The sequence below is a fragment of the Patiria miniata genome, unplaced genomic scaffold, assembly GCF_015706575.1.
Source record: "Patiria miniata isolate m_02_andy unplaced genomic scaffold, ASM1570657v1 HiC_scaffold_1, whole genome shotgun sequence".
In the NCBI taxonomy this organism is placed as follows: Eukaryota; Metazoa; Echinodermata; class Asteroidea; order Valvatida; family Asterinidae; genus Patiria; species Patiria miniata.
The window spans coordinates 11,387,574-11,395,334 of NW_024037047.1; positions in this window are offsets into that span (position 1 = coordinate 11,387,574).

Here is a 7,761-nt window from a genome sequence, read left to right on the forward strand (position 1 = left end):
GGACAATATATTCATAAAAAATGTTGTTTTGTGAGGCCATCACAAACCTACCCTTTTAGAGGTGCGGCATCCATTTTTAAAAGGGGGGGGGGGGGTACTCAGTATGCACAACGTGGAAAATTTTGACCGCGTTTCATATAATAAAATCCACCTCAGATAGCTGTTTAATGTGTTGGAGTAGGACCGCCTTTATAGTTGGAATTTATTGTTGACAATCCCTTTGTTTTCTTACACTATGCATTCTTGCCTCATCTATATTAACCCAGTTACTGGTTCTTTCGTCTGTAGAATTATTGATAACCTTTCAACTGCATCAATATCTGAATTAGGGGTATAAACTGGGGTACCTCAGTTAGTCCTGGAAAGACTAGTGTTACTTCTTCAAATACATTGTTTGCCCTGCCTTTTTTTCTGACGAACCTAAAGGCATATGCAGTGTCGCACCTGTATAACGTATAATTTTTTTAATGGATTTGGTCGGGGTAAAAAAAAACACTCAGAAGAGCTGGATATACCATTTTTAAGAGAACAGAGGTGTTGTGTGGTGGGGGTACACAGATTCATTGAATGTGAAGTCATAGTGGACGTGTCCACCACTTTGTGAGGCGAGTACATCGTGTTGTTACCCAATCTGCTGTCAATGCGGCGCAACGGGTAAGGGGTAGGGGGATTTTATACTCCCCCCCCCCGTAAAAAAGGATTTCCATGGCCCTTTAATGTTAAATGTTAGAGTTTAGGGCTGCCATTGTGTGCTGTGTATTTGTAATTATGAAATCACTCTGGAATTTAGATGTGCATGATAATATAGGTGCAAGTACACACATTGAACAATATAACACGGGTTAGCCTACCGGTACTTACCCATGCTCTTTGGGGTAAGTCATTGTATTACCAAATAATATAGGTTATGGGCCAATCAACATTATACGAAATCAACAACAAAATATAAAAATTGCAATTGTGGGCACAGTGAATAGGCCCCTCACACCTCTAAAAGGATGAGTTTGCTGTGGCTCTACATAAGAACTTTCTTTTATAGGGGCATCATGACTACCCCCCCCCCCCATTTTACTATGGCTGCCACGCCCCTAAAAGGGTGTGTTTACGATGGCTTCACGTGTGACTTTTTTTTTCTCTTGAATATTAATATCCGTGGGAATTAGCTTTATTCGTTTATGAGATGTGGGCACATTTTTTCCCATGTTGGGCATAATGAGAACCCCGCCCCCCTTTTTTCAATATGGCTGCCACGCCCCTAAAAGGGTGTGGTCGCGATGGCTCCACATCTGGAATTTGTTTTTCTCACGAATGTCAATGTCTGTGGAAAGTTCCATTTCTCTATGAATGTGGGAACAATATTTCCAGGGTGGGCATAATGAAAACCCCGCCCCCTTTATTTCCTTATATGGTTGCCACGCCCCTAAAAGGGTGTGTTCGCGATGGCTCCACATCTGGAATTTGTTTTCTCATGAATGTCAATGTTTGTGGAAAGTTCCATTTCTCTCTGAGTGTGGGAACAATATTTCCAGGGTGGGCATAATGAAAACCCCGCCCCCCTTTTTTCCCTATATGGTTGCCACGCCCCTAAAAGGGTGTGTTCGAGATGGCTCCACATCTGGAATTTTTTTTTCTCATGAATATAAACGTCTGTGGGACGTTTTATTCGTTCATGAAATATGGGCACAATGTTTTCCAAAGTGGGCATAATAATTAACCCCCCCCTTTTCTTTTAATGGCTGCCACGCCCCTAAAAAGGTACTTTTGTGGTGGCTCCGAATCTGGAAAACACTAATAATCTATATAATTATGTCTTTGTGAAGTTTCCTGCTTTTGTAACAAGTGGGAAAAACCATTTTTATTGCGGGCATGACAAGTCCCGCCCCCCTTTTTTAAAATGGATGCCACGCCCCTAAAAGGGTAAATTTGCGATGGCTCCACATCTAAAACATTTTCTCGCATGAATATAAACATCTGTGCCAAGTTTCACGCTTTTATGCAAAAGTGCACAATTTTTTCACATATCCGCTGGACTATTATATTTTGGCCACCACCACTGACCAACTGACCAAGGTTTACCACAATTTTTCTAACGTAGTGGTTACTTTTATAATGCCGCAAATCACTTTTTCGGCGTTTTTGAAATAATAATCACTACGGAAATGTGTTCCTTTTAGAACATCATAATATGTGTACGTGACCAAAATGCGCGTCAACTGTTGATACAACGCGCGCTGTATGTACGCGTAGAACGTTCGTATTATACGCGGCCATCTTCGTGAGACCGGGGGCGAATTGGTCAATATGCAAAGTCTACTGTGTGAATGTTGTATGCATATCCGCTATCCAGTCTTTATATAGAGATCAGTGGTTCTAAATTCAAAACGCAACGCCCCAGGTGCGTTCTGCGCGACATCACGCAGAACATGCTACGTGCGCGTCAATCTCCATAAAAGGGTTGTTTACATCTTACTCGCCAGCTGAACACTCCATTAATTTGCTAGAGGGATGTTTCAAAAAGCATGAAGTGAACTTGTTGAACAAAATCGGGATTTTTTGAACGAATTATTTGATTTTTTTTTTTACCGAAAAGGTATTTATGAATGGGAATAAATATGTGCTCGGTCGGTATTTATCACTCTGTTTAAGACCGCTTAGAGTCTGGGTGCTGATAATTACCCTCGCCTCCGGCTCGGGTAATTATCAGCACCCAGACTCTATTTATTCCCTTATTAACAATTGTTGACTGGTGTGATGTGGGATATGACGTTTTGAACACCATGCGCCCCTCGGGTGCTAAAAAGTCATATCCCACATCACAGCAGTCGACAATTGTTTTGTCAGGCTTAGATTCTTTGGCTTTTGATGTAAACATCACGAAAACAAACAGTAGTAAACACAACAATCATGACAATCGAACGTCACTTACCCACATACATGTGGCATGCTCGACACAGCTGATCGTCTGCTATATTTTGCTGCTCCCACTCATGCGTGAAAACATGGTGAAAAATGAAAATAGCGTGGGTAATACAAGCGTTTCACATTGTACGAACCGTACGTGATATCCTACAGGGAGTGTGCTATGACTTTTTATAAACTTAACAAGTGATCGTTCTAGGCCAATGAAAATAAAGTATTCAAGACAGAAGTATAACAATGTCGTTTATATTATGTTTTATTCGTTAATAAGTTATATTTACCTAATAACACCCACTTCCCAACGGTAAAACAAATGTACCACAAGTTGATCAATAAAAGAAAATAATAAAGCAAACACACTTTACAATTTGCAATTCTAACCTGTTATTAAGATATTAAGATAAAGGACAAACAATGTTAGGTTATGTGTTTTCAATGTTAGGTTATGTTTTAATTTAAAGACTGGCGGTATAATTTACTGCCAAATGTTGGCATACTGAGAATAAACACTAAAATTTCGTATTTCATAAATGTTTTATTTTTCTCGGGGATAAATACAAAAAAACGTGCCACACGATTTCTATCGCAATGCATTTGGCAAAGCCATGTGAAAAAAAACCTGGCTCTTCGAAGAAGGCGTAGGCCTATAGCACCAGAAACAGTCACTCTGATAACTCTTGTGTTCTATATTTGAAATGAAATGCCATCGCGATATTGCGTGGTCATATAACACAGGCTTACTTTCACGGCCAAGGTAATTTTGTCGAAGATAAAATGAACTGCGCTTGCGCCTTTTGATACCTGGGTTAATTTTGGGACGTTATTGTCAAACTGAGACAGTGTCATTTGTAATACTGACTGCTTCAAGAGTATGGACAAATTGGCCGATATGCAGTCCATGCCAATTGGGCCTCAATTGGTGATTTCAAAATCGTTGTATTTTCCCCGCCGGTCCCCTGCTATAGTCTGCCGTCGCTTAGTCCCCAGATCTATCATGATGGGTACAGGCAATACCCCTTGGGGGGTCATCAAAAAAAATCTGAAATGTTGACAGCTTTTTTTCTCCGGACACTTGGCCTCCTTGAATTTATCTTCAAGCAAACTTGACGCGCAGGAACGAGCACTCTTTACACGGACATTCATCAGTTTAGCGTATGCAGCTGGAAATGTCGCTCGCATCTTGGAACAGCGGAATACGCGGAGTGCGGTAAAAAATGGGGGGGGGGGGGTTACCATTTTTCAGTAGGGGGCGCTGTTCAAATTCGACGATTATTAACACTATAGTTCTCGATTAGTCAGAATTTAGTAAAATCTTTCGGTATCCTCTTTTAAAAGATGTTTTTTTTAATACAATATTTCTTTCCATACGTAAACAAGAAATATTGATCATCACACGTTGTAGTTGTAGGACAAACAATCCAAACATTTTATGCATAATTTCATGCAGAACAATGTAAAGTTACGTATTAATTGAAAGACTGGCGGTATAATTCACTGCCAAATGTAGGCATAATGAGAATAACCACGTTCGAATTTCATAAATGTCTTATTGTTCTCCGGGATAAATACCAAAACGTGACACACCACTTTTATCGCAATGCATTTGGTGAAGCCATGCGAAAAAAACTTGCTCTTCGAAGAAGGCGTAGGCTTATTGCACCAAAAACAGTCACTCTGATAACTCGTGTTCTATATTTGAAATGAAAAGCCATCGCGATATTGCGTAGTCATATAACACTAACTTTCTTTCACGGACAAGGTCATTTTGTGAAAAGACATGCGTGGCGAAATGAACTGCGCTTGTGTGTTTTGATACTTTGGTTTAATTGGGACGTTTAAAGAAAAATATGGAAACGATAAACTAGCGGGCTCCCTTCGCTCCAAGCTCGGTTCAATAGTGTGGAGCAGTACTCATTATGAATAAACCTTATTCGAACTATTTGATGATGTCATCAATCAGTTATCAATCTATTACTGTGCCCGTTATAGATATCCATAATTAAGTCTCAATTGGATTATATATGGAATATTTTGTGACATTTAAAACTGTAAGTGGATTGTATATGTTTCAAGAAATTAAACCAAAACTACACGTTTGTCAAATATTTCTAGATAATTTAATAAAATCTTTCGGTTTCATTTTTGATTACTTTTTTTACCACCACAAAAATCTTTTCTGTTGTCTGTGTACGTTAACAAGAGTGTCGTTTGTATCGTCCTTTATTCATTAAATAAATATTGATCACAAAAAGTTGTAGTTGACTTATAGTAGGCCAATATAACCCTCTCCCACGGAAACAAATTGTACTACAAGTTGATACATATACGGGATAAAAAAGGAAACGTGACTTGACAATTAAAAGAAATTAAAAAAATAGAGAAAAGAATCGTACTTTACCCTGTTATTTAAACAATCCAAACAGTAAACGTACTTTATAATTTGCAATTGTAACCTGTTATTAAGATAAGGACAAACAATGCAAAAAGTGTATACATAATTTCATGGAGAAGTTCATTTTAATGTAAAGTTATGTAATTGAAAGACCAAATTCACTGCCAAATGTAGACATACTGAGAATAACCACAAAACGTCCGTATTTCACGCGACGAGACTCGTTTATTGTAGATTATGCATAATAATGTATCGGCAGAGGATTTAGACTTGATACAAACCCCGCGCGCAAATTTGGTGTAGGGATTGATGCGAGTATGCGTTCTATATACGTCTGATAGCATGCACGGCAGAGGTTTCAGTCAACAGTGGCGATCTGAACACTATATAGTTGTTATTAAGGGTTGATAGATTAAGGGAGCAAAATCAATGCCAGTTGGAAAACCAGTGTTTAATGTTCTCAGGGACTTAGACCAAGACACGCTGTACGATTTCTGATAGCAAAATTGCCCAGCCAAGCTTTTTTGCAAAGCCAAGTGAAAAAAAAGCAGGCTCTTCGGAAAAAAGGCATAGGCTTATTGCACCAGAAACAGTCACTCTGGCAGCTCTTGTGTGTTATAATTTATTTGAAAGGAAAAGACAGTGAGATATTGCGTGCTTATAAATAGACCTTCTTTCACACTCGGACATTTTGACGAAAGACGTTATTTCACTGCGTTTGCGTGTTTTGATATTTCGGTTTAATTAGGACGTTATTGTCACAGTGAGACTGAGACATACATATTACTAATATTGACGGCCTGGAGTGTCTTTTGTTTTGGGCGCTGTCTCAGTGGTTATTGTTGCCTTAATAACCGGTGGCCCAAGGATGGCGGGAGCATAGAGTTTATAGCGGGGATGGGCGTTTATTGAACATGCGCAATGGTATAGGAGAGCATCACGTATACGAAATCATCGAAATTATTGCAAAGATCTAAAAAAACTTGAACAAACCTATGTAGGCATCTATGAGTACCTTCGTGTCTGGTTTTCGGGTCAGATAGGTGTTGCTGGTCTAACGTAGTTTATCGTAGAGACGCGGTAACGGTGTGCTTCGAACGACCCCCTATACGAACGAACGGAGACTCACTGCATGCACTGGGAATATACGAAAATGCGTCAATCCTTCATTCATTGGGCTTTGCTGATACTACTAGAAATTGCTGAAGGTGAGTTACATTCGTATCTTTATAGCCTGCTGGCAAACCTTCCTAGAAATCTTTTCTGCTAATCATATATACTTAAAAAAACATGTCAAGTTTTGCCCAACTTTTTACCCAACGTTGGTACAATAGTCAACATCCACATCTTTGGAGCGAAAAATTCACAACAGCCGTTGGACAATCACAATTACCTAAAACTTCGGTGAAATTGCAGACGGAACAGTTGGGTACTTTGAATCATCCATTATTTGGGTAAATGTAAAGAACCAAATTTTGATAAGCCATTAACCGAAAAATGGTCAATAATTTTTGATAAATTGTTGGTTAGTTTTTGCTCTCAAATATTGGGTACTAAGAAGACTCAAATGTTGGGTACTAAATTGTAGAGATTTGTACAATTTTAGGGCAATTTTGTTGACAAATGGTTGTGTTTGCGGAATGCTTAAAATAAGGGATACCTTTAAAGCGAGGTTTTTTTTTAAAATTGTATTACAAACATCAGCGAACAGCAATCTTTTGAACACTTTAAAACTTAAAAACTTGGAAGCAAAACCCTCTAAAGCATTGAAAGGAGGGCTGATCGTGGGACCCCACGTACAACACTGACAGTCAGACACCACACCAAAATGCTTTATCCCCTAGTTGGCATCACCGAACGCCTCATCAAGAATTCTGAGAGTTTGCCATCTTCACCTCAGACCTCACCTGCCAGTCAAACGCCGTCAGAGTAGTCAGATTGGGAGTTATCTCTCTCTTTATCAACATACTCAGCACCAGCTGACCTGTGGCGTCGCCAAAGACTTTAACTGGACCCTAAACACACAAGGATACTACAGACCCCACATCAGACAAGCTTCATGGTATTCTGCCTACCCCTGTATCATCTAACTCGATGGCATCTCTTATATCATCAGTTCTGGCCAATATATTCATGGGGAAAAAATGAGCAGACCACCATCATCACGGCAGAACACAGACCACTTGTTTGGCTCCTTCATCGTCAAGTGATGACATCTTCATCATCTGGCAGCATCGGTAAGAGAATCCACTGCTTCTCTACTTCTCCGACGAAAGGTTCTCCCATACCTAAAAGGCCCATTTATTAGGGTCACGTGCTATGTAGATCACCCCCTTCCCAACCTCGTCCCCAGTGCTTACTTTATTTCCAACACGGTTTCCAATAGTAAACCCTGGATAGGAAACGTTCTTCCTGTATCCTGATTGGATACCGCAATTGGCTAGTAATGG